At 42.9% G+C, this 27487-nt stretch overlaps 1 protein-coding gene across 8 annotated transcripts in view; it reads right to left on the reverse strand.

Annotated features, from left to right (window-relative positions):
- Positions 1–6392, reverse strand: part of Scmh1 (Scm polycomb group protein homolog 1) — a 120998-nt gene extending 114606 nt beyond the window's left edge. For all 8 annotated transcript variants that reach the window (XM_048351014.1, XM_048351015.1, XM_048351022.1 and 5 more), the window contains exon 1: positions 6278–6392. The gene's annotated coding sequence lies outside the window, so the exon portion shown is untranslated. The remainder of the gene's footprint in view (positions 1–6277) is intronic.
- Between the last annotated feature and the right edge of the window lie 21095 nt (positions 6393–27487).

Genomic DNA, 27487 nt, shown 5'->3' on the forward strand with positions numbered 1-27487 from the left:
CAGATCTATAATACCAGAAATTCTATGCCATCACCTTCTCTATATTACATTCACAACAAGGGTTGTATGCTATTATTCTTTTAAAATAGTACTGGGCATCAGTTGCTCATGCCTGTAATCCTAGCTACTCAGGAGGCTGAGAACTGAGGATTGCAATTCAAAGCCAGCCTAGGCAGGAAAGTCCCTGAGACTTTTATCTCCAATTAACCACTAAAAAGCAGGACACAGGTGTGGCTCAAGTGGTAGAGTGCTAGTCTTGATTAAAAAAGCTAGTAGTACTCAGACCCTGAGTTCAAGCCCCAGTTACAAGCACACAAACAAACAAAAATACTATGTAACGAAATAGTTCACATATATAAAAAATAATGGATATATGTATATTCACAAACTCAGTTGAAGTAAACTTTACATTTTATAAAATGTGTTCTGGAATTTGCTTTATTCATATTCACTCTTTCATTTATGATATTTATCCATTACTATATAGATCTAGTTCATTCACTTTCATTATTATATGGAATTCTATTAAGCAAATATCAATATTTTTATTCTTGACATTTAGACTCATTTGAATTTTTTTAACTGTAACAATGGTACATGAATTTTTTTTATTTTTGTTTATTTTGGCAGTCCTGAGTCCTGGGCCTGAGGGCTTATTTTTATTTTTATTTTAGCTCAAGGCTAGCTTTCTACCATTTAAGCCAGAGCTCTACTGGCTTTTATTGGAGGGAGGGTAGTTAGGTGGTTAATTGGAGATAGTCTCATAGACTTTCCTGGCTTTGAACTGTGATCCTTAGATTTCAGCCTCCTTAGTAGCTGTGATGATAGGTGTGAGCCACTGGCACCCAGATATTTTTACATTTCTTATGTAAAAAGACATGTCTCTTTCAGATGTGGTATTTTTTATTTATACAGGCCATATACACAGGAGCAAACTGCTGGATGAGTTGTAGGTTATGTGCAGTTCAATTTTAACCAATATTGGCAAACTGTCTTGCTCTGTAGTTGTACAATTTCTTTTTATGGTCACCCATTTATTAGTGCATATTAATTTCACAAAGTAATAGATTTCATAAGTGTTCATCAATCTTATTCATCCTTTCTCCTTCTTTTGTCTCCTCTTTTGATTCTCCCTCCTTCAAAATTGGCTTGCTTCTATTTTCATGACCTAAAAAAAACTAGATCCATAAATGGGAGAAAATATGATAATTGTCTTTCTAGGCTTAGTTTACTGTAATTAATATGATCTTCAGTCCCATTAGTGTCCCTTCAAATAACATAATAGCTGTCCAATTTTTATTCTGATCAGTAGTGTCTGAGAGTTCTTTTAATTCCATATCCCTACCTACCAATATTTGGTATTACCAGAATCCTCTACATATTCCTATTACCACAATGTACTGCCTAAGTACATGGGGTTAAACAACCATGGACTGAATCCTCTGAAACCATGAATCAAAATAAATTCCTCTTTTAAGGTGTTATTGTCAAGTATTTTGTCACAGCAACAACAACGAATTAAATCTGGGTGCCAGTGGCTCATGCCTGTACTGCTAGCTGAGTTCTGAGGATGGCAGTTTGAAGCCAGCCCAGGCAGAAAAATTCTCTGGACACTTACCTCCAATTAACCACCAAAAAGCCGAAACTGGGGCTGTGGCTCAAATGGTAGAGTACTAAGCTTGAGCAACAAAGCTCAAGGACAGTGCTCAGGCCCTGTCAAGCCATAGAGAAATGTGCATGCGCATGCGTGCATGTGTATGTGTCTGTATGTGTGTTTGTTACTGGGGATTGTCCTCAGTCTCTTGCATGCTAAATAAACACTCTACCATTTGAATGATGCTCTCAAGTCCTATGTGTACTATCTTAATTAAACCATGTACACTTTCTCCCAATTTATAAATGAGGAAAATCAATATGTGAGCATCAAAGTAACCTGCCTAGGGTTGCATAGTTAAGTTTTAGTGATATTAAGGAACTCAGGCTTCTTTTCAAATCTAAATCAGAATAAACCCATGGAACATTTTGGTCATTCTCTACTGATGAGATTTTGAGTTAACTTCAGAACTAAGACTACATACTAAACAAGATTAAACTATAAAGATTAAAGATTAAACTATAACTTCAAACAAATCCTAGCAGTTCCTTTTTTTTAAATATTATTTTCAAATGTGGAGTTTCTCACTTGGCCTACTTTAAACAAATATCTGAATTTCTGAGTTAATGTCTGTACATTAATAGGTATAACAAATTAATACAGGAAGAGACAATTTCAATCTAGGGATTCTTAGCTTATCTAGAATCAACTCGGAACTGCATAGGTTCAGGTCTTTAATACAGAGACCTAAGTCCATCTCTCTAACCACATGCCCCATTATTGACTTACACAAATAAAATTCTCAAGATTGTAGCAGCTATTAATTTATTTAACTAACATATTGCACAACTGATATACTTTGCATGTCTACCTAAAATGTTACTTAATAATTTTTTTCTCCAAGGTCCCCCCAAAATTCTTAAGTATGAAACCCAGTTTCGTTTCTAAATATTTTTCAATGGCTCCTAAAAATAATGACTCCTCCTTTGAATTGTGAAATCACTCTTTTACTTCTCTTAGAGTACTCAATATATTTTGCCTAATAATTTAAGTAGACATGAAAAAGTTTCATTTCTGGTGGCAGAACATACATTTCTTAGAAACAGGTAAACAAGAACTAGCATTCATTTTGCATTTATAAAATGCCAGTTGATTTTAGTAATTACACATTTATGCATGTGTATATGTGTTTACATGTAATCTTTGTGATACCCTATAAGATAGAAATTTATATTTTACAGATACAAATACTTAAAGCTCACTAAACCTCAAGAGTTTAGTCCCAAGGCTAATCTAAATCCTGGTCATTCTAAATCCAAAGCCTAGGTTCTTTCCACTAGATTCTGCCCAGAAACCATGAGTATAATCTCATTCGTTTATCTAGTTATTTCCTATTCATACATCAATTATCAGAGAAAAACTCTTTGAATTCACATATTAGCAGAAAGAATTCGATGTGGGGAAATAGCCCCTCTTTTTCAGAACTAAGATCAAACTCTTTAGAGCAAACAGAATAACTAATATGAATTCTGAATAAAGATGAAGAAAGAAGAATCTTGATTTCAGGGAGAAAAAGTTTTTTAAAAAAAGCACACATATTAGTTTTGCACTCTTGTGTTTTAAAATCCCTCTTCCTTTGAGGGTTGTACCATCTGGCTATCCCACTCTCCAACCTACTTCCTCATCTGTCATTTACCACCCTCTCTATTAATCCTCTATCTTTACTGCACCTGGGTCACAGTCTTCCTCTCTTCCCCACATCCCATCATACTAAATCACTTCACTATTCACACAGAAGACTTGTTCAATATATACTAGCTGCACAATTCCTTGTCATACTTCACTAGTCTTTACTTCCGCTGTATTTCACTATACACACAGACACCTGTTACCTACTCGATTTCATATTAATAATGAATTAATATCTCACTTCTGATCACAAATGTCTTTTCCCTAGCTTACGACCACGATATCTGCTCATTGATCTAACTCAATAAATTGTAGTGTTCAAGTTTAAAATAACAAGAAACACAATTTCTATCTCCATTAATGCTATTACTATCCTCCAACTCACTCAAGGCAACGATGTGCACACTATATTAGATGCTTCATTCTCTCACCTTACATCTAATTATCCACAAAGTCTCCAAGACTCATATCAAATTCATCTTTTTGACCATTTAAAAATGTTACTTGAAATCCTGATTTATAAAAAAAAAAACTTTCAGTGACTAAAAGAAATCAACTATTTTTAAATTTTAAGGTATTTATGCACAAAAGGTCTACAATGGCATGGCTTTGGCTTGTTTTTCCAACATCACAGTTTGTCACTTTTTTTTATCTTTACTGTTATGTTTTAACAGTCTCAAACTGCTGTAGTTCTTAATAGGCGCCATTCCCTTTCTCCTTTGGTTCCTTGGACCATGCTGTTTTCTCTGTTTGAAATTCACTTTCTCTTTCTCTCATCTTTGCCTAGGTTACTCCTTATTATTTAAGTGTTGAGGTGGGGGTTACCTCTTCTCAGAGCCTTTCCTCAATTCCTCAGCTAGTCTGAGAGTCTTCATTTTCTGGCAACCACAGCATCACAGGCATAGCTATTACATTTTATTCTGAGATGATCTGTGTAAATCATCCAATTTGCTGTCTCCACAAGGATCAGACTGTCTCTTATTCATCTGGTGCCAGCTAAGCATAGAGTATCTGACACATAGTAGGTACATAGATGTAAAGAATAAAACATAGTAAGTTTAACCTTTCAATAGAATGATGTTTAATCACCATGTATAACCTCCTACTGTTAACTCCCTTTCAAAGGTTCAGAGCTTTTGTGAATACAGATTCATTGGTGCTACAAAATAAATTTACCCAACTTACACAAAAACAAAGAGCATTTGTATAACATACCAGCAATTAAAAAATGTGATATAAACTTGAAAACCACTGACCAACTTAAAAAGTAAAAACATAAGAATAAAGATTAAGAATTCTGACTGCTGGCATAGGCTTGGCTGAAAACTATGAAACTTTATAGAGTTTAGAGGCTCAGATATATCTACAAGGCCATGATATTTCTACTGGGATTAAGAAATTATTCATCTACAGGGTTGCATAGGCACAAAAGTTAGTAACATGACTAAATGATTTTTTAAAAGTAAAAAATGCTGTTAAGTGAGCAACAATAAGTGTTCTTTTTCATAGTAATCTGGAGCCTTCTGCTGGCAGTCAGAAAAGAGCAGAGGGTTCAAGGTAATAAAGAATTTCCTTTTCCAACCAAATATTAAATTGTAGTTTGGCACCAAAGTAGGTCTCAATCCTTTTCAGAGTAAAAATAAGCTCTCTTATTTGCATGGCACATTACCCTTTAAAACCTTTTGATATACATTAGCTCATTTGATGAAGTGTTTATAGACTTTTTTTTTAAAGGGAAGAAAACCTGAATTTTTCCGAAAAATAGGATCTTTTTTTTTAGATGGGGTGAACAAACATCACTAGATTTTTTTTTCAAGTTCAAAACGACATAGAAATGAGAAAGAGAGAGATTTTTTTTTTTAATTTAAGCAGGTCAAATCATTGGGCCCAAAGAGCTTTCTGCAGAAACTTACAACGTTGTGTTTGTATCCTTGCTCACTTTAGGAAATTCTTCTCTAAAAGTGATAGGGGCAAATTATAGAGTTGATTTCAGAGTAGATCTGAGACCACAAGATATGAGGAAATGAAAGAACTGGAATTAATGAGGCCCAAAATGATTATTCTCCAGCTATCTTAACAGCTATCCATATGGGAAAGGCACTAGGAAAGATGAGAAGCAGCTGTTCATTTCCACCTAGAACCAAATCCGTCCCAGGAATGGAATGGGTTTCCCTGGGAGGAGATTAGCACCCCGTTACGGAGTGTATAGCTGTCCAAACAGGTTTGTCAAACTGCTGGGGTACTGTATGTGAAGTGCAAAGATACTTCGGCATGGGTTCGAGAAAGAGATCCTAGATGACTCTCGACTCAAGTCCAGTGGTGTTCTGGGGGTCGCCCATCGGCGGGGCACCCTTTCATAACGGTGCCCACGTGTCCCGCCCTCCCAGACGCCTAGCTCACCTCGGTGCCCACTGCTCCCGCCCCCAGACTGAGGTCTGAAACCTCCAGTCCCCGCCCATTAGTGGCGGGATAGGGGCAGGTGGCACACGCACACGAGAGTTGTCCCGGCCCAGAGGACAGGCTACTGACAGCTCATATATCCGGGACGCTCTCCGCCCTGGACCCTCGCCTTGCTTGGTCCAGGGACCCCATTAGGCATCCCGCCACCTCTGGTGTCGGAGCCGCCGGCTGACCTCAGCCTCAGCCCACGGCCTGGACAGGGCGGCGGCGCTTTGCCCGTCGCAGCCGCCCCTCCGAGGGGCCCCTAGCTTGGAGGCTGGCGGGCCCGCGTCCCTGCCGCGTCAGGCCGCCAGCTGGGCACTGGGCTCCCCGGCCCCCCGGGCGGATGCGGCGCAGAGCACCGGAGCCCCCGCCGCGCGGACACCTCCGGGGAAGGGCCGCGGCCGCGCAGGCCGCTAGACCGACAGCAGCCGCGGCCCGGAGGGGCGGACGCTAGCAGCCTGGCAGGTCCCGCGCCGGCCCCTCGCGGCAGGCGGCGGCCCCTCGTCGGGCGGGCTCGGCAGGCGGCGGCTGCCGCGGCGGCGAAGCGCTTACCTGCAGGCAGCAGCTGCGCAGGGCGCCGGCGGCTCACTCTCTTCCCGCCGCCATGTTTCTGCTGCGCAGGGCGCGAGGGGAGAACCAAGGAGGGGGCGGGAGGCGGCTCAGGAGAACTACGGGCCGGCGGGAGGGCGGCGGGGGTTCCACCGAGGAGGCGGCGGCGGCGGCGGCGGCGGCGGCCGAGGGGCGGGAGCGGGGGCTGCCCGGCCCCGCCCGCCAGCGCCTCCCGCCGGAGGTGGCGCGCGCTGCGGCCGTTGGAGCGCGCGCGCGCGCGCGGATGAGGCGACGGGCCGCTGCTGGGGGGGGTTGCGCGCCGCGAGGGGCCTGCCCCTCCCGCCGCCGCCTTGCGCTCCCCTCGGGCCCCCACTTCGAAGCTTCGCGTCCCACAGACGGGGGCAGGGGTGCACGCGGAGGGCTCGAGGACTCGCGTTCGAGCGCCGCCACTGCCCGCCAGCGACTGTGTGGCGACCTTGAGCGAGTTAACTTCGCACCTCCTCGCCCGGCCCTCACCTCCGACGGGGCAGGCGCGGAGGGGTGGGCGGGAGGTGGAATCAATCCAGTGAGCGCGGGGTGCACGCGGACCTGGTAAGTGGAAGGGCTTCTCCGCGGCCCCGGTCCCTCAAGTCCGCCTGTGGGCCATGCGCGGTGCCCAGGGTCATTCTTCCCGTGGCCTCCGCTGCACGGCTGTGCCTCAACCCCGCCCCCCCCCCCCCGCGAGGACTCTGAAGACCCAGGAGGTGGAGCTCCTGGACACGGGTCACTCGTGCCTGGCCCGGTGCCGATGCCTGCGCTGCAGGATGCTGAGCTCTGTCCAAGGAGGCGTCCGGGACCCAACACACCATGCTGCCTCTGGACGGAACCTGCGAACGAAGCTCATGCGGGGCAGAGGGAAGGATGCGTGAAAGAGGCGTCCGGTGTCCAGGGGTGGCAGGGATGGCAGGCCCCGAGGCCTGGAGCGCCAGATGCCAAGGACCTGGTGCCGCTGCTGAATGTAACAGAGGAAAGGGGAACGAGGACGTGGGTCTTTGCACGTTTAGAGAAAGCGTTTTGGGGTTTGTTTTGTAGGCCAGCGGTTTGCACAGTGACATGGACTCCTGGGGTCCCTGGAATCCTTTCAGGGGCAAGTGAATTCAACGTTGCTATTTGTTTCCAATAACACCAGACATCGTTTGCTTCCCCCTCCCCCTCCCATTATGAACGTGTTACAACGAAGGGTTTCGTAGAGTACATAATATCACCACAGATTAAACGCAGGAACAGATTTTAGAATCCAGCTGTCTTCATGTAAGCCAGGTGTTAGATGACACTCATGCAAATGTAAAATACTCTTCTAATTCATTTCTTTGGTCCTTAGAAAATATAGTTATTTTTTCATTTAGAAGAGCTTGTGTTGACATGTGATATGTTTATAACCCTTAATTAATTAAACAATTAATTTAAACATGAATCAGTTTATTGAGCTAGGATCTCACTATGAGCCCTCAAACTCATTCTCCTGCTTCAGTCTCCAGAATGCTGGGGAGTACAAACCGTGTGCCACTATTCCCAGCTTATTACTCTTTTAATGAATGGTTTTAAACTTCTTGATTTAAATTTCATGTAGTAAATGTTGATGGAAGCCACAAACTACATTTTTAAAAAAATCTACAAAGCCCTCAGTAATATTTTAAGACTGGAGAAGAGTACTGAGATTACAAGGTTCATAAATGCCTGCCCTAGGAGAATTTCAAGTAAGGAAATGATTTCATCAGATTTACATTTCAGAAAGAGCTTTCAAGCCTCAGCTTAGGCCTGAGGGATGAGTTGGTGGCACTGAGAGACACTGAAGGCAGAGAGATAGAGGCATGAAAGTGCAGGGCAAGTAAGCCTTAGTGCTGAGGTTCAGGTGAACCAGGCCTTTTATTTGGTATTGCCTTGTCACCTGACCAGTACCAGGATGGGTGTCCTTTCTCCCACTTTGCCCCTTACAGAGAAGATTTTGCTATCATATATTGTGGATGCTACCACTGTTCAAGCCCAACAGCCACCTTGCCCTAGTGCCCACTTTCTGGGAAGCAGTCAAACAGGGAGGCAGGTAAGGGGAAACAAAGGGGTGACCAATGACTGTGTGAATGGGCATGAGAGTCACCTAGGCATGATATCCTTCACATACAGGGTTCTTCAGAAGGCAGGTGAGAGGGAACATCAGGTCAATACCTGTACTGTCTGGAAAGCTGCTTTTAAAAATGTTTTCCCAAAGTATCCATAACAGATGAATACCTTGAAAAGATGTAAACTTCATAATCATCCTAACAAACATATAGAAACAAATTTGATATCTTCTTTACTCATTATAAACATGAATCAGTAGCAATGCCAATCTTTATTAAGAAATCCCACTGGATCTGGGCACCAGTGGCTCATGCCTGTAATCCTAACTACTTGGGAGGCTGAGATTGGGAGGATCATAATTTGAAGCCAGCCTAGACAGAGAAGTTCTTTGAGCCCTCTTCTCAATGGGGAGCTGGATGTGCCAGTGCATACCTGTTATCTTAACTACAATGGAAAACCTAATAAAGGTGAATCATGTCCAGTTAGATATCCAGCCAGGAAGCAAGACCTTATTTTAAAATAACCAGGAAGCAAAACTGTTTAAAAAAAGAAACCACAACAACTTTAAATAGTTGTACAAGGGATTTATAATTTAACATGTCCGTTTGTGTGTTCACTGTAGGTAGAAAACTGTTATCTCAAAAATGACCAGCAAAAAACAGGGCTGAAGGTTGGCTCAGTAGTGAGAATGCCTGCCTTGAAAGTACAAGGCCCTGAGTTCAAATCTCACTACTGAAAAAAAAAGAAATGTTATTGAGCTGTTAAAGATGATGCTGCTTCTTAAGAGGAGGTCCCAGAATGTTGGGGGTGAATGGTCCGAGGGCTTCTTAGTTTCTGATTGTCAGCTGCCATTCTCTTACTGTCAATATACCTGTCCACTTTTTATCTACTTCTAAAGTGCTAAAGCCAAGAATATAATTTACCCAGGTTTACTGGAATTGCATTCAGCCTGTGTCATTAGCCCTCAACCCAGACTTATTTGTTCTTGTCTTCACTTCTATATTCACAGGTTAAGAAGCGAAAGCACTACTTCCCTATATTATTTATGTTTGTTCCCTATTTCAGGTAATGACCCCACCATATTCTCAGTTGCCTACCATAGTTTATTTATTTTATTTATTTATTTGGCCAGTCCTGGGCCTTGGACTCAGGGCCTGAGCTCTATCCCTGGCTTCTTTTTGCTCAAGGCTAGCACTCTGCCACTTGAGCCACAGTACTACTTCTGGCCATTTTCTATATATGTGGTACTGGGGAATTGAACCCAGGGCTTTATGTATACCAGGCAAGCACTCTTGCCACTAGGCCATATTCTCAGCCCCTGCTTACCATAGTTGTATTCATCAGTTTTCTGTCACTGTGATAAAATACTTGGGGGGGGCAGAATCAAGATAAAGGAGCAAAACCTTGGCTTACAGTTTGAGAAGCTTCAGGCTATGGTTATTTGACCCAGTTGCAGTTAGTCCTGTTGCTTCATGACCAATTACCACAAACTTAGCAGCTAAAAACATCCCTGCTGGTTAGTCAGAGTTCTGGAGTTGTGGCTGAGTTCTCTGTTTGGGCTGCTACAGGCTTCAGTCAAGATGTGTTGAGCCTTGACAAGGGAAAGATCTGCTTAAGTTCCTTCAGATTGCTGTCAGAATTCATTCCCCTGTGGCTATAGGACTGTGATCACCACTGTCTTGCTGTCTCTCAATGGGGGGCCAATCTCAGGTCCTTGCCATGATGTCTTCTTAACTCATCAACTGACACTCTTTCTCATACTAAATCCATCTCAGCCTTTGAATTGCTCTGATTTCCCTTCTTCTAAGCTTTTGTACAACGATAAGTAGGTCAGGCCCACCCAAATGATCTCCTTACATTAACACCAACACTGCCATATAATGTAACCTAATCATAGGAGTAAAATTCATTACAGTCATTGTCCCAGGGACTATGTAGGGGGTGGACACCAGGTACTAGAAATATTGGGAGTTGCTTTAGAATTCTGCTTACTATGTCTAGTGAGACTATCTCTTAAACATTCTCTGAGAACTGCCCTGGAAGTTTGTTCTGGAGCTCAGTGGCATGACGTGTTGTATTGCCATTTGAGAGCTTAGTTGTAAACTTACTTGCTAGCATGAAGGCTTCTTGAGATCAAAAACTTAACTTTCATACCTGTAGCTCCAATGTTCAATCAAGGTTTGGAAAAAAATAAAATATTCTTATGTGTTTGTTTTTAAAAGTGTAAGTGTACATTTTGTCTTTTAAATACTTGCTTAGATCCAGCTAAAGCCTTTTGAACACTTCTGGCAGAGCTCATTGCTCCTCTGCTGTCACTTGGTAAATAAATATCTTTGTATGAAATGTACCACATTGCAATACCTTAAAGTCAGAGTAATTTTCTTGAACACAGTTTTATTTGTACTAGTATCCCAGAACACAGTAATTTATAAGTGTCATTAACGTTTTGATGTTGGATTTTTTTTATAGGAGATGGATAAGATTAAAAAAACCTAGAAGGAGATGTGAGTAGAATTGGGCTTGACAAATCCAGAGACACGCAAGGTTACATGTAGAAAGATGTCCAGGAATGGGGGCCATGGAAAGGGATGAAAATAGACAAATTAATTAGAGTGTAAGTTCTTTTTAAAAATAAGGGATGTGAACTCAGGCACCAGTGGCTCGTGCCTGTAATCCTGGTTACTCAGGAGGCTGAGTTCTGAAAATGTCTGTTTGAAGCCAGCCCAAGCAGGAAAGTCCATGAGGCTCTTGTTCTAATCACCAAAAAAGCTGGAAGTAAGGGGCTAGGAATGTGGCTTGCCTAACATGCATGAAGCCCTGGACTCAATTCCTCAGTACCACATAAACAGAAAAGCCTAGAAGTGGTGCTGTGTCATAAGTGGTAGAGCACTAGCCTTGAGCATAGAGAGGCTGAGGGACTGAGCCTAAGCCCTGAGTTCAAGCCCCAGGACCAGCAAAAAAAAAAAAAAAAAAAAAAAAGCTGGAAGTGGAATTGGAATATAGCTCAGTAGCCAAGTACTTGCCTAGCAAGTGCAACGTCCTGAGTTCAGTCTTGAGTACCAAAAAGCAAAAGACAAAAATAAGCCAGAAGTAGATCTGTGGGCTCAAGTTGTAGAACATTAGCCTTGAGCAAAAGAACTCAGGGGCAGTGCCCAGGCCCTGATTTCAAGCCCCAGGACTGATACCCCTCCACACCCACCCGACACCCACCCCTGCAAAAAAAAAAAAAAAAAGAAAAGACAGCTGAAAAGAAGGATGCAAAAAGGCCCTGGGACAGGACAAAAAAGGAGTGATCATTCTGTTACTGACAATTGAATTTTATTGTTATTGTGCTGTTGGTGGCCCAGGAGGAGACCGTGGGCAAAGGAAATGGTAGCTGTAGCTTCTGGTGCTTAAGGGAAAGTGAGGAAGGTAGACTGTAACAAATAAGCTCTTAGTGGGCTGGGGATATGGCCTAGTGGCAAGAGCGCTTGCCTCGTATACATGAGGCCCTGGGTTCAATTCCCCAGCACCACATATACAGAAAATGGCCAGAAGTGGCGCTGTGGCTCAAGTGGCAGAGTGCTAGCCTTGAGCAAAAAGAAGCCAGGGACAGTGCTCAGGCCCTGAGTCCAAGCCCCAGGACTGGCCAAAAAACAAACAAACAAACAAAAAAAAAAAAACAAATAAGCTCTTAGGCTCCTTTAGTTTCAGTGTATTTCTTCAAACTTTCTGGTTGTGAACCTTTTTTGACTCCCTTTCAGCTTCAAGGCTGAATAAAAAAGGACAGAGATTATAACACAAAACAACAAGTGAAATACTATCAAATGTGGTATTTGAAAAAGATCCAGAAAAGGTTACAAACAGAAGGTGGTATTTCAGCTGGGCCTGAACTATGAGGAAGAAAAACTGATTGGAGGCAAGGAAGGAAGTATTAGAGAAGCAGGGCCTTATATGGAGAGGTATAATGAAGTATAGAAATAAGGAGCATGTTTAAGAAATGGCAGAGATGTTGTGTGGCTGGAGACAAGGGTTGATGTAGGGGGGATATAGGAGCATAAACTTAACTATGGTGTCAGTTAATAATTTTGAAGGCAGGGAGGGTGAACAGAGACTAGACAGGGGCTGGAGTGGGTTCAAATGGAGGGAACAGAAGTACAATGTTTGGTCAGCCTTGTCAGACTTTTGCTGTTTCTTTTGCCCAGAATTCTCTTGTTGCCCATCATTAATGTCATCTCTTTCAAGAAGCTTTACTCTGCCTTACAATCTATTTAGGATCTCTTCAAGCTATAAGCATCTACAGCTTGCCATTTGACCCTTTCCAGTGGCATCTATCGCAGCCTACCTTTCCAGATAGAAATTTTAATCTATACTTTTTCCAGATACTGCACATTATAGACTTGCTAGGTGTTTTTAAGTTTAATAGAATCCTCTTAGATACTTTGCATATAACTTGAGATTACTCAATAAACATCACTAGTATTCCTGGAAATAGAGTAAGCAGACTATAGATTTGAATGTCTTTCAACTTATTTATATCAAGAGTTTGAGATTATATAGGGCCTTAGAATTCACTAGTGTTCATTTTGCCAGTGATCTTCAGACAAGGTGACACAATGAGCTAATGATCAGAAATAAAGTATATGAAACTTTAGTCAGGGTTCCTAACACGAGAAGCTTAGTAACCCTGCTTACCTCCCTAGCTCTTGAGCTTTAAACACTGAACCACTTATAATTCTTCCCACACACTGTGGGAACTTCATACTGCTTTTGCATTTGATGCTCCACTTGTACCTGGAACTTTTTTCCCTTTTATCTCTATCTTCCTTTGCCCTCACTAAGTTAGCTCCTACTCATGAACTAAATTACTTTCCCTGGAACTTCTTTTGAACCTTTCTCTTACATTCTCTCCCCAGAGTGCAGTAAACACCCCTCCTCTTGCTCTCTTGGTAACCTGGGCACATTCTTTCATCATTGTTCTTATGAGGATGAGGATGTACACATGCCATCAGTTCTTATCTTACTATAAACTCCAGAGGATAGGAACTCTCTCACTGTGTTCTTTTTTTATTTTTTTCCAGTCCTAGGGCTTGAACTCAGGGCCTAAGCATTGTCCCTCACTCCTTTTTGCTCAAGGCTTTGCACTCTACCTCTTGAGCCACAGTGCCACTTCCAGCTTTTTTTTTTCATGTTTTATGTAGTACTAAGGAATCGAACCTAGGGCTTCATGTGCTAGGCAAGCACTCTAGTGCTAAGCTATATCCACAGTCCCTCTCTGTGTGTTCTTCACTGCATCCCTAGTACCTAATACCTGGAACACAATTGGTGCTCAATGGGGCCCTCTCAGACCCAAGCCACAGGCCAGAGAGGCAGCCTCCTTATTGACTACTCTGGCAATAAGGAACCACTGACTACATAGACTATGTGTTTTGCAGAGGCATGCAGAGCCCTGAGCCTCATTGTTTATCTAAGACACTTCTTCTCTTTCTTCTCTTATAAAATAACAAATAAAAATAGTTCCAGGAACTAGTTGAGAAACTCCAGGCTCTGTCTAAGCTCCTAGATAAAGACTTATTGTTGGGAAGTTGGTCATTAATCCAACATGCCTTTTCTCTGTGCTTAGGTTTCACACCCTTCTAAAGACAGATTCTTTTTCCCTTCTGTTGCCCTTAAGTCTTTCACTAGCTGGTAACTGAATATTAATAATAATTTGGCAGCAACTTATGTAAAAATGATCTAAAGATATAAATTGACTACAAGGTCATCCCGTGCTTTGGTCTGTGACTTTAAATTCCTCTCAAAGTGCCTTCTCAGATGGCTAGTATCTTCATCTATAAAATGAGAGAAATAACACCTACTTGCCACATTATTTAAGAGAGGCTCCTGGCACATGGTAATAGGAAAGGGAATATTCCTTTCAAATTGCAAATCAGAATCCTCTCACTTTGCTCTCCCTGACTAGACTTTGAGCTATTGAGTTTTGTCTTAAGTGGTGTGTGTGTGTGTGTGTGTGTGTGTGTGTCTGTGTCTGTGTCTGTGTCTGTGTCTGTGTGTCCATCCTGTGGCTTGAACTCAGGGCCTGATGCTGCCCCGAGGTTTTTGCTTAAAACTAGTTCTCCACCATCTACAGCTCCACTTCTGGCTTTCTTTGGTAGTTAAGTGGAGATAAGAATATCATGGGCTTTCCTGTTGGGGCTGGCTTCTCAGCTTCCTGAGTAGCTAGGATTAGAGGTATGAGCCATTGGCATATGGCCCCTAGTGTCATCTTTTAAAAGAGAGATCTTGGCCAATTAATACCTAAAAGCAAATGACAGAGAATCTAGAAGTTGAACTTTATAAGAAATAGATGAAGTTTTTATTTTATAGAAGGCATGAGTAGAAGTAGAGTGGGGTAGGGCAAGGCCTTAGAGAGGTCTTCAAATGATCAAAGGGCTAATAGAGAAATGCTTGATTTCATAAACACTGAACTACCTGTTGTCAGGAACTGAGTTTCAAAGAAAAGTAAAATACAGTCTCTTTCCTTGAGTATCTTAGACAACAAAGGACTAAAGCAATAAAAAAGAGACTCTTACAGAGAGATGTACATTATTCTGAGAAAGCAGACAGTTCATATTGCCCAGAGAAACTGTTAAAGGCTTCACCAAGGAGGTTACATTTAAGTGGACTTGAAAAGAAAAGGCAGGAATTCTTCAGGAAGAGAAAGAGGGAAAGAGCATGTAGACAAGACGTACAACATGAATAAAGACAGAAAACTCCTTATGGGAAATCTAAGGTACAATGGACAGATGGGAAAGTGGCCCTGCACAATGTGGGGCCAGATTGCCAATGGTCTTATGAAACTAATGACTTTGTGAAATATACTTTGAGTGGGTATTGAAAAGCTACCAGGGGCTTTTAGGGAAGGGATTTTTATTTTAAAAGGAAAATGTCAGTGCAAAATGCTGACAAGGCTGTACTGAAGACACAGGAGGCAGGAAAGACAAGGCAACTTGGTGTACTGAAGAGTGTTCTGGGCTGGATCTTGTACTTGTACTTGTCATAGTTGAGCCTGAACATGTTTTTGAAACTCAACTTCTTATTTGACCTTTATATTGAGAAATAGGCTGAGCTTTTATCATCTGAAAATCTGAAATCCAAAATGTCTTGAAACACAAAACTCTGACCACAAATGTGAAGCTCCAGAAGTTTCATATTTTTGTGCATTTCTAATTTTGGAGTTTGAGATTAGGGATGCTCAACCAGCAAAGTTCTGTTCCCAAGCATTTTGGATAAGGGATATTTAACCTGTCATTACATCTACTTTATAGAGTGTGAGATTTTGTTTGGTGCTTGAACTCAGGGCCTGGGCACTATCCCTGAGTGTTTTTGCTAAGACATGTGCCCTACCACTTGATTCATAGCTCCACTTTTGACTTGTTGTTGGTTAATTGGAGATAAGAGCTTCACAGACTTTCCTGTCCAGGGTGGTGCCCAGGTTGGCTTCAAACCACTATCTTCAGGTCTTAGCCTCCTGAGTAGCTGTTACAGGTATGAGCCACAGACACTGGGCTAGAATTTGTGTTTTAAGAATAAAGTAAGCTGGGCTGGGAATATGGCCTAGTGGTAAAGCGCTTGCCACGCATACATGAAACCCTAGGTTTTGAGGTGCCAGACTTTGAAGTCAGGCCCCACCACGTGAACCCCATTTTAGAATCGAACCCTGAGCCAATCAGATTTGTACCTGTGTGCTAATCTTGCTTGCACAGCTGATTGTTGTAACCTTGTTCTTTGCCTTTATAAGCCCTGTGTAATCACAGCTCGGGGCTTCCTCCTAACCTCCGCTGTGTCGGTGGGTAGGACGAGGCCCGAGTTGGCAGCTCGTTCAATAAACCCTTGCCTTGCTTTTGCATTTCGGAGTGTCTGAATCTTGGTGGTCTTCTTGGGGGTGGTCTTGCAACTTGGCACAACATTTGGGGGCTCGTCCGGGATAGCCCCAGAGACCCCGAGATCCCAGACTCCGAAGGTAAGAAAACAGCGCTGTTCATTTGTCTTGTCCTGTAATGTGCCTGTTTGTTTGTCTTGCTTTTGCTTATTTCTTGAAGGGGTTGTCGAAGCAGATGTACTTACTTGACAATCCTGGTGAGACCGGGGGATGTCCCAGACTCTTCACCCTTAAAGGGGGATCTCTGGAGCCCCGCTTTCAACTTGAATTCACTCTTTCTGCATCCTTGCAGGGGGATGTGTGGGCCAACTTGGGAAATCTCCAGTTTTTCTTGTTCTTGATCTTGCCTATGTTTTTTTCCTTCTGTATTAATTGTTTTGGTTTCTTTTCTTTTGTAGCCTTTTGGACTAAACATCTGATCAGAGCTATGGGTAACGTTCTATCTTGGGGTCCTCCATCTAGCCCCCTAGATTTGACTCTAGTTCACTGGAAGGAGATCAAGGAGATAGCTCAGAACCGAGGTGTGGCCCTTAAGAAGGAAAAGTGGATTACCCTGTGCAAGTCAGAATGGCCCACCCTTGAGAGAGTTAATTGGCCACCTGAGGGAAGCTTTGACATCATTAAGATCAGTACCTTACAAAGCCTAATCGAAGCCCCTCGTTCAGGCTATATAGACCAGATTCCTTATATAGACACCTGGAAAGAACTAGTTGACAGGGACACTCCAGCTTGGGTTCGGCCTTTCTTACCAACTCCCTCCTCCACTCCTTCCCCTACCCCAATATTCACTCAAAAAACACGGGGTGCCAAGAGAGAACCTAAGAGGGGAGAAAAGAAATTATATCCACCTGTCCTCCAGGGAGGAAGCACAGAGGAGGAAATGCTTCCCCCTCCATACGCCCCACCCCAGTTAACTCTCCAAGAGGAGGACTCTGAGGAAGATGTTTCAGCTGTGCCCTCCGCCCCGGAGGGCCCCGCTCAATCAACTCGCCGGCGCCAAAGAATTACATCTCTTCACAAATCTACTACCCTTCCCCTACGCCCTATAAGTCCTGTGGATGCGGACGGTCGACAACAATTCCAATACTGGCCATTTGCTACTAGTGATCTTTACAATTGGCGTGCCCAAAATGCCCCCTTTTCTGAGAAACCTCGGGACTTAATTCGCTTGTTTGAAACTATACTTTTCACTCACCAGCCCACTTGGGATGATTGTAGCCAGCTTTTACAGGTACTTTTCACCAATGAGGAGAGAGGTCGTATTCAAGAAGCGGCCCGGAGACTTATCCCTGGCCCCAATGGAGCACCCATCACGGATCCTGCCTTGATTGATACCTATTTTCCCCAGACCCGACCAGCATGGGACTACAATACGGCTGAAGGTAGGGAGCGACTCCTTGTCTATCGCCAGGCTCTGCTGGCAGGTCTCAAGGCGGCGGCTCGCCGACCTACAAATATGGCCAAAGTTTATGATATCAGACAGGGAGAAAGTGAAAGTCCGGCAGCATACCTTGAGCGTCTTATGGAAGCCTTTAGTCAATACACCCCATATGATCTTGAGACCCAGGAATCTGCTCAGATGATTATGTTTGCCTACGTAAATCAAGCCGCACCGGATATAAAGCGGAAATTGCAGGCTCTAGACAGGCTTGGGGAAAAATCTATTAGGGATCTAGTAGCAGTGGCGGAAAAGGTTTATAATAAGAGAGAAACAGGAGAACGAAGACAGGAAAGGAGTCTGGCTAGGATTTTGGAACAACAACAGAAGGAACTCAGGGAAATCCTGACCTCTATGCAGGCAGGAAACTTTAGACAGTCCTCCTCTCCAAGTAAGGAGCAAAAGCCCAAACCCCAACCAAGGATGGGGAAGAATCAATGTGCTTATTGCAAGAAGGAGGGGCATTGGATCAGAAACTGCCCAGAGCTAGCCCAGGAAAAGGAGGAAAAACATAAAGTAGGATCAAGAGTGTTGTCAACCTTAGAGATGGCTGAGGACAGTGACTGAGGGAGTCGGGGTTCAGATCCCCTCCCTGAGCCCAGGATAACATTAAAAGTGGAGGGGAATCCAGTCATGTTCATGGTAGATACGGGAGCAGAAAATTCAGTATTACTAGCCCCGAGAGGGCCGATGTCCACTAAAACAACATGGGTCCAAGGTGCAACGGGCACTAAACCCTATAAATGGACTACTCAAAGAACAGTGGACTTGGGAGCGGGCCAGGTAACCCACTCGTTTTTAGTCATCCCTGACTGCCCCTATCCATTGCTTGGACGTGATCTCTTAACGAAAATGAAAGCTCAGATACAGTTCACAGACAGTGGGATTTCTGTGACGAACTCAAGAGAAAAGCCTGTTAGTATACTAATAACTAGCAAGTTAGAAGAAGAGTATAGGCTATACCAGCATCTCAAGCCCGAGTCTCCAGAAAATGAGTGGCTACGGGCGTTTCCCCAAGCATGGGCAGAAACTGGGGGAATGGGACTGGCAAAACATCGTCCTCCAATTTTTGTGGAACTTAAAGCCGGAGCTGACCCAGTAAGAGTTTGCCAGTACCCTATGTCACTAGAAGCAAAGAAAGGGATCACTCCTCACATCAGAAAATTATTAGATTTAGGAGTTCTGAAGCCCACCCAGTCAGCCTGGAATCTGGCTGACCAGGCAGCTAAGGAAGCAGCCCTCCATCCCAGAGCAGAAGTATTGACTGTAGTAGACCCAGGACCACGAGCTTTGCCTCCTGTACCCCAGTATTCCCAGGAAGTCAGGGAATAGCCGCTGCACTGGGGACAGATTGGAAATTGCATTGTGCTTGTAGACCCCAGAGTTCAGGACAGGTAGAGAGAATGAATCGGACTCTAAAAGAGACCTTAACTAAATTGGCCTTAGAGACTGGCGCAGACTGGGTGTCACTCCTTCCTTTTGCTCTACTTAGGGTAAGAAATTCTCCCTATCAACTTGGCTTTACTCCTTTTGAAATAATGTACGGGTACCCTCCGCCCATTATCCCTAGCCTTCAGACTGAATTGCTCACTGATTTGGATGATATTGAATTTTTGTGTAAACTTGATTATTTGCAGCTCGTGCACAAGAAAATGTGGCCCCAACTCAAGGCATTATATGATTCTGCTTCTGTCCCTATCCCCCATTTATTCAGGCCAGGAGATTGGGTGTTCGTCCGGAGGCATAACTCCAAATCCTTAGAACCACGATGGAAGGGACCCTACGTGGTGCTACTGACTACTCCCACGGCCCTTAAAGTAGATGGCGTCACCACTTGGGTCCATTGCTCCCACGCCAGGCCAGCTGACCCCTTTGCCCTGGATGACAACTACCGTGATGGAACATGGGAGGTCTCCAAGCACCCAACTCAGCCGCTTCGCCTTCGCCTCAAGAAAAGAAAGTTAGACTGAATATTGTTATAATTTTCTTTTTGCCTTCTTTCCTTACTACCCTGGCTAGTGTTGATGTCATTTTGGCAGCTCACTCCAAAGTGAGGTGACCCCCTTATTTTAGGTAGTTTTGAGCTTGCTCAGGAATACGGGTATAGCCACCCGACCCTTAGAGCACAGTTGAGAAGTTTATGTATTATTTTGTTGCTTACATTTGGATACTAAACACTATAGAGCTAATGGTAAGTCTGTATAGCTGAAAGTTAATTTTCAGTTTGCAGCAATCCTGCAGTCCCTTGGAAAAGTAGACTAAGGTTATAGGTTCCTGGCTAGGTAAGGTCAACGCCCCTGAGTCAGCCTGAAGAAATTACAGAAGATGGATGATCTTCACCCATCAGCCCCCCTTTAAAATCAAGGGACCAGAGTTGTTTTTGGGAAGATGAGGCAGGATAAACTAGAGACATGCAGAACAGAGGTACAGAGAATATTCTTGTAAGAAATGGTGACAGGCCCTTTGGTTACTACATTGGGTCCTACTGGCCCATGCCTTACCTCTATATCATCCCCTAGACATGCAAGCCATTGAAATGGACAGAATGGAGCCATGATTGGCTCCCAAGGTACCAAAAAGAAAAAGGGGGAAATGAGGTGCCAGACTTTGAAGTCAGGCCCCACCACGTGAACCCCATTTTAGAATCGAACCCTGAGCCAATCAGATTTGTACCTGTGTGCTAATCTTGCTTGCACAGCTGATTGTTGTAACCTTGTTCTTTGCCTTTATAAGCCCTGTGTAATCACAGCTCGGGGCTTCCTCCTAACCTCCGCTGTGTCGGTGGGTAGGACGAGGCCCGAGTTGGCAGCTCGTTCAATAAACCCTTGCCTTGCTTTTGCATTTCGGAGTGTCTGAATCTTGGTGGTCTTCTTGGGGGTGGTCTTGCAACTTGGCACAACAGTTTGATTCCTCAGTACCACATATATAGAAAAAGCTAGAAGTGGTGCTGTGGCTCAAGTGGTAGAGTGCTAGCATTGAGCAAAAAGAAGCCAGGAATAGTGCTCAGGCCCTGAGTTCAAGACCCATGACTGGCAAAAAAACAAAAACAAAAACCAAACAAACAAAAAAACCCACCAAGAATAAAGTAAGCTAATTTAAGCCAAGGTCTTCAATGTATCTAGTACCCAAACCACTTCTTTCCATCCCTTTCTTTTAATGGACACCGAGTTCTGCTCGGTGAATCTTAGAGTTGAGGACAAACAATGAATAAGTTGCCTTGGAAGACATGAATATAACAGAAGCTATGTGTTAGGTCCTCTCCCTGAGGGCTACATGCAGATGCCCCCACCTCATTAAGTCTCCACCCAGTTACCTGGGTAACCAGCAGACCTGGAGGCAGTTACCTCCCCTTTCCCTGAGGTCACCTCCTAATCCACCTGGCCACACCCCTTGCCCCTGCCCTGAATAAAGCAGGGCTGGGTGGGGGTCTCTCTCTCTCTCTCTCTCTCTCCCCTCTCTCCGGCCATGGATCATCTTGGCCACAGGCCAGCAGTTCGGTAATAAACTTTTCTTTCCTGCCTGAATACCGCGTGGCGTTCTCCTTTACCGGCTACCTACTTTAAAAAACCTAACACTATGTATATACTCAAGAAGGATATTTCTTTTGTGGAAGGGGTATTGAACCAGATAAACCTCTGAAATATTTTTCTTTCTCTAAAATTCTAATTTTCTGTCACCTTTAGTGTCCTAGTATTGGGAAGAGAGTCTTGGGTGTTTTAATTTTGACCCCATTAAATGCAACTAGTTGGAGCTATGGAAATGGGTATGACTCAAAATAATTATCCATTTATGAAGTGTACACATTGAAAAAATTCCACTCTAAAAGTGAAGCAGTGCCTCAGGAGTAACTATAGTACAAGATGAAGACCACTGGAAGCCTAGGGCATCTAGATTGTCAGAAATAAAGGGTTTTGCTGTATAGTCTTAGATAAGTCATTTTTATATGTTGGCCTTTGTTTCCCCTATTGGAGACTGGACTTCTGCTGGTCAGTCTAGTACTAATATTCTGAGGTTCTGAGAATCTAAGCTGCTAAGCTCATGAAATTATGGATGTAAGAATGTTAGGAGCTTCCAATTGTTCCTACAGCAGCTATGCCACTCCCAGCTTATACATGAGTCTCAATTTAAGAGCATGAAGACTCATTAAAATATCTTCCAAATGTGTCAAGTGCATTGGAGGTGAAAGTCATTGACATTTTAGAATCAAAAATTCAGTATGTTTCAATTTTCAGCAATAACTTGGCTGAAAATTGGATTATTTCATATTTCTGGTTGAGAGAGAGAAGTCACTTGCTCTGATATGGCACAGAAATAAAAATGTCAGTCATCTGCCACAGGTGATTGTTTTATCTCTTTGTTAACTTAAGCACCTAGAAGCTGCCTCACCTGGGAGCAAAAATTTATACTAGGTGTATAATAGGGATACTTTTTCTACAAACTCTTCCCTTCATATAGACCCTGGCAGGCTCCTGCTCATCCTCTGTTCAAAGCTGAACCTGCCCTTTTTCTGGTTGGTAGAACAAGTCCCTCCATTTATTATGCTTCCCTAGCCCTTTGTGTCTGTCATAGCACTGGTCATACTGGACGATGATTATCTGTGATATTGATTCACTACAAATGGGTAAGGGAAGTAAGCACCTGCAATGTGTTAGGCATTGTATATCTGTATAAGTCTTCTACACAGTGCCCCTCTAGGAGCCAGTGCTCTTATTCCCTGTTAAGCCGAGGAAACCAATGTTCGAGATCTAGCGTGCTCAGTGCGGCTGGTAAATAATGAGTCTGGTTTTAAATTAGGACTCTTTAGTTCAAAATGTGCTTTCAATTGTCAATGCCCTTTTCTTGTTTTCTTGTCATCTCTGAAACCTAAACTCTTAGTAGGAGGTCAGACTTTGGTATACATCAATTACCATTGTCAAATGTCAATCCAATTTTACTCAATCAGTAAAGACTTCATGAATGGAGAGCCACAAAGGAGAACATAATTGAGAGGGGATCAAGCTAGCCTTTCCCTGACTTGCAATGAGCTTCTAGAGACATCTGCTTTGAAATAAATACTCTCATTAGCCTTGTTGGTGTCTCAGCTCTGTGGGAGGCTGTGGTAGTCTTTTGACAGGGCCAGCTGGCATGATAGACTTGTAAACCAAATTAGTTTCACATTTTTCTAACAATCCTGCTTTAAGGTCTTATGTCATTGGAGAAACAGAACTCAAAAAGAAGTGGTGTGCATATGAGAAGAGCCATAATGGAGACTGCACAAGATTGTAACAGCAGAATGAGAGTGATTATTTCTGCCTACAAGAAATGTTTCAAAACAGAACAAAACACTGAGATTTCACAAAGCTGAGACCCAAATTGATAGATCATCGTATGTACTTTTTCTTTGTTTTGATTATTTTCTAGGTATAAATAATGAAGGTTAGTCCTGGTGGAGAATACGTAAAGGGAGGGAGGCACCATCAGGAAACACCAAATGGTTCTCTGTGATGGAAAATTGGAATCAGAGAGAAATGGCAAGAGGTAAAATAAAAAAGTACTTGGTTCAACAAGAGAGTCAAAAGGACCTTAAATGTCATGCTAAGGATTTAGTTATTCTCTTTTTTTTTTTCTGGTACAATGATTTGAACTCAGATCTTTGTGCTTGCTTGGTTTGCTTGCTTTCTTGCTCAACTAGTGCTCTACCACTTAAGCTATACCTCCAGCCTGGTCCTTTTGTTAATTATTTTGGAGCTGGAATCTCAGACTTTTCTATCTGGGTTATGTTTAAATCATCAGCCTCTGGATCTCAGCTTCCTGAGTAGTTAAGATTACAGGCATGTTGAATTTCTGGAGACAGATGGATCAGGGGACCTGCCAGACCTGTACCATGAACTCCCAAGACTCTGAACCCTGTGACCCTTCTCCCCAACCATGACCCTATTTAAGCCCCTCCTCCCTGCTGCCATTACACTATGCCTCATGTCTCCTGACTCTCCTCAGGTCATCATGGCATCTCTCTTTAGCTCTCCATTAGAGTTGATTTGGTCTGTTGAAATTGCCTTCTGCTCTTTGCTTACTCTAATATACTTGTGGCTCAGTTTCCTAACAGTATTAAATACATTGGATGCTACAAGTTTTGGGAGGACATGAGTCTGCTTGCAGTCACCAGCTTTGAAGTCTCACCCCCAGGTGATGGGGGTGCCTGAATTCCTAGAGGCAGGGGTGGAGACTTGAGCAATAGGTTACCAGACCTGTCACTCTTGTGCCTTGAACTCATGAGACTCTTGAGCTCCCTATGACTCTGCCCCCTGACCAGGAGCCTATTTAGGCCCTGGCCAGCTCAGATGCCATTTTGTGCCATGCCTCCTGTCTACTGAGTCTCCTCAGGTCACCATGGCATCCCACTTCAGCTCTCCATTTGGAGTTGATCTGGTTTGTTGGTATGGTTTTACTGCTTTTTCCTTGTTTTACTACTCTCGTGGCTCACTTTTCTATTTGAGGCTCTACGTTTTCTGGGGACATGTGTTCACCTGCATTTGCTGGCTTTCTAATAAAAACTCACAACTCAAAAAAAAAAAAAGATTACAGGCATGAGCCACAAGAATCTAGCTCTTGAATTTATTCTGTAGATGCTCTATGTCCCTAGGTACAGCTTCAAAAGGTCACTTAAGTTTATATATTTTGATCCTAACCACCTAGCAACAAGCAGAGCTAGAAGCAGTGCAGGATGTTGGAAATTGGAAGTGCTGGATTACAATCTGACACTGCTATGTAATCACTAGTGACCTGACTTACTAGTGACTTGATTTTCCTGACCTTCTCTTTTCTCCTAAGTAAGCTCCTAAATAAAGGGAAATATGATTTCTAGGTCTCACAATGCCACATGCCTGTGTCTACTAGCTTCACCAGCAAAATTCTTTTAAGGTTTGCCTCTGCTCCTATGGCAAGCAGGTTCTTGTGTGCCTATCATCCCATTTTCATGGCTTTATGTAGTTCCTTCCACTTGAGTGTGGACCACACCTGTGACTTGCTTCTAACCCATAGAACCCAGTACAGGTGGTAAGATGGGTGGATTATATGTGATTATGCAAATGATGGCACAATTACATTACATGAAAAGATGGCACCTATCTTGCAGACTCCCCTGTTACACTTGTTGGCCTTGAAGAACCAAGCTGTCTTATGCTGGGTTGACTATGTTGGGAGGTTCATAAGGCAAGGTTTAGAGCTGATGGTGGCTTCCAGCTGAAAACCAGAAAGAAACTGAAGCTCTCAGTCCTGTGGCTGTAAGAAACTGAATTCTCCCAATAACCAAAATGAGTCTAGAAGCAGATCCTTCCTCAGCCATGCTCAGAGGAAACTCCAGCCCTGAAAACACATCTTGATTCCAACTCATAGAACATCTGGGTTAATAAACATGTAGCTTTCTGGTGAGAGTGGATAATACTGTGGTTGAATTCACCGTCTCTGTTTTTTTGTTGTTATTTTTCAGGTAGAGTCTCACATTTTTGCCAGGGCCATCCTGGACCATGTTCTTTCTCCTCCTGCTGCCTCCCTTGTAGCTGGGATTATAGACATGATCCATTGTGCTCAGCTTTTGGGTTGAGATGGGGTCTTGCTAACTTTTTTTCTGGTCTGAGTTTGATCCATAATCCACTTGATCTCTGACTCCCAAATAGCTAGAATACCCAGATTGCAGGTGGTGTGTGTTTGAGGGTATTTTCAGAAGAGATTAAAATTTGAATTAGTGAAGTGACTGAATTAGATATGTTCTCTAATGTGGGGGGGGGGCATCATCTAACCTGCAGGGAGTCTGAAGAGACCAGAAAGGCAGAAGAAAGTTGATTTTGCTCTATACCTAAGTCCTGTGTTAGACCATTTTCATTCTCCTGACTTGGCATTCCTTGATCTAAGACTTTCATCCTAGACTAAAATCCCTATCCTCAGCTCTCTGGTTCTCAGAACTTTGAGTTATACTGCTTACTTTCTGTGTCTCTAACTATCAGGCAGCAAAGTATGGAAATTTTTAGCCTTTATAATCATGTAAATAAAAAAAAACCTTTTAGCAAATTTGTCTGTCTAGTTGGTTATCTCTATTCTCTGTAGCGCTCTGACTATTCAGGGTTCATATTCAAGATTCATATTCAAAATTGGTATTCACCTACGGGCATTAGGGAAATACTTAATATGTGCGAAACACACATAGAGATAAGAAAAGCCAAAGCTTTGCTGAGGTACTCATAGACTTCATAGTGAAGGAGACAGTTCATGATGCTGGAACTCAGGAGGATCACCTGTAGAGGCAAGACAGCCAAGAAAATAGTGTACCCTGTCCTGTATGGATGAGCTTGCTTTCACAGTGCTGTCTCATATGATTCTCACAAACCCCTGAGGTGGAGGGTAGTTTTACAAGGGAGGACTTGACTCCCATCACATACTTAGTGTAAATCAGATTCATGGCTCTACCCAGTTATTCCAACTTCAAATGGTATGAATAATTAAGAATCACCCATACATTTCTACATGTCAATAGATTCTACCTGGTGATATAGAAGGAAAATTCACCTAGAAAAGTCTAGAGGTGATGTGGATGGGATTCTGTCTGATTCTTGAGTTTATACACCAGTTAGCTCTATACTAGCATTTCAGAGACAAGGAATGAAGACAGGAGATCTGGGCCTATCTTCAGCTCCCATGAGTTAGCATCTGGCAAGAAATTACAAAATAGGGATTGGATTCCTTGGCACCACATGTACAGAAAAGGCCAGAGGTGGCGCTGTGGCTCAAGTGGTAGAGTGCTAGCCTTGAGCAAAAAAACAAACAAACAAAAAAAACCCAAAACCGTCAACGTGCTATGTGTAACTGTAGCTTCTATTATTGATGATCCTCTTGTATCCCCTTCCTGTGGTTGTACCTACACTATCTCTGTATCTTATCTGAGTATATTGGAAACCATGTATACTGGTAAACAGTGGTATATAGGGTAAAAAAAATACAAACAACTACAAAAGCAATACTTGCAAAACTGTTTGGTGTAAATGAACTGAACAACTCATGGGGGGGGGAAGGGAAAGGGGGAGGGGGGAGGGGGGAACAGTACAAGAAGTGCATCCAATGCCTAACGTATGAAACTGTAACCTCTCTGTACTTCAGTTTGATAATAAAAATTAAAAGAAGAAGAAGAAGAAGAAGAAGAAGAAGAAGAAGAAGAAGAAGAAGAAGAAGAAGCAGCCAGGGACAGTGCCCAGGTCCTGAGTTCAAGCTCCAGGACTGGCACAAATTATGTAGTTCATTTTATACAGAAGGTACATTGTCTATAATACCTATATTTGTTCACTCTTCCTCCATTTGTGTCTGTGCCTCCTTTTTGTTTCTCCTGCAAAAGCATGTTTCTCCTTCCTGGTATTCATTTTGATTAGTGGGTTTTCTATATACCAGTAAGCAGACTGAGAAAGAAATCAGGTAAACAATCTTACAATAACATTTTAAAAATGCATATGAATGAATGTAGGGAAAACTTTACCATGAAAACTAAAAAACTACAGAAGACATTAGAAAATAGGAAGATCTCTTAGCAGTGTGACTGTACTACAGAAAGTAATCAATAGATTCAATGCAATGTCCATCAAAATTCCAATGTTCTTCTTCACAGAAATAGAAATAAAATCAATCCTAAAATCCATATGGAATACTTCAAATACAGAATTCTGCAGTAAAAAGGTAAGTACTGTAATAACCTGTCTTCAAATTAACTACAGAGCTATAGTGACAACAAATAGATGTAAGGACCTATGAAATAGAG

The sequence above is a fragment of the Perognathus longimembris genome, chromosome 7 (assembly GCF_023159225.1).
Source record: "Perognathus longimembris pacificus isolate PPM17 chromosome 7, ASM2315922v1, whole genome shotgun sequence".
NCBI lineage: Eukaryota > Metazoa > Chordata > Mammalia > Rodentia > Heteromyidae > Perognathus > Perognathus longimembris.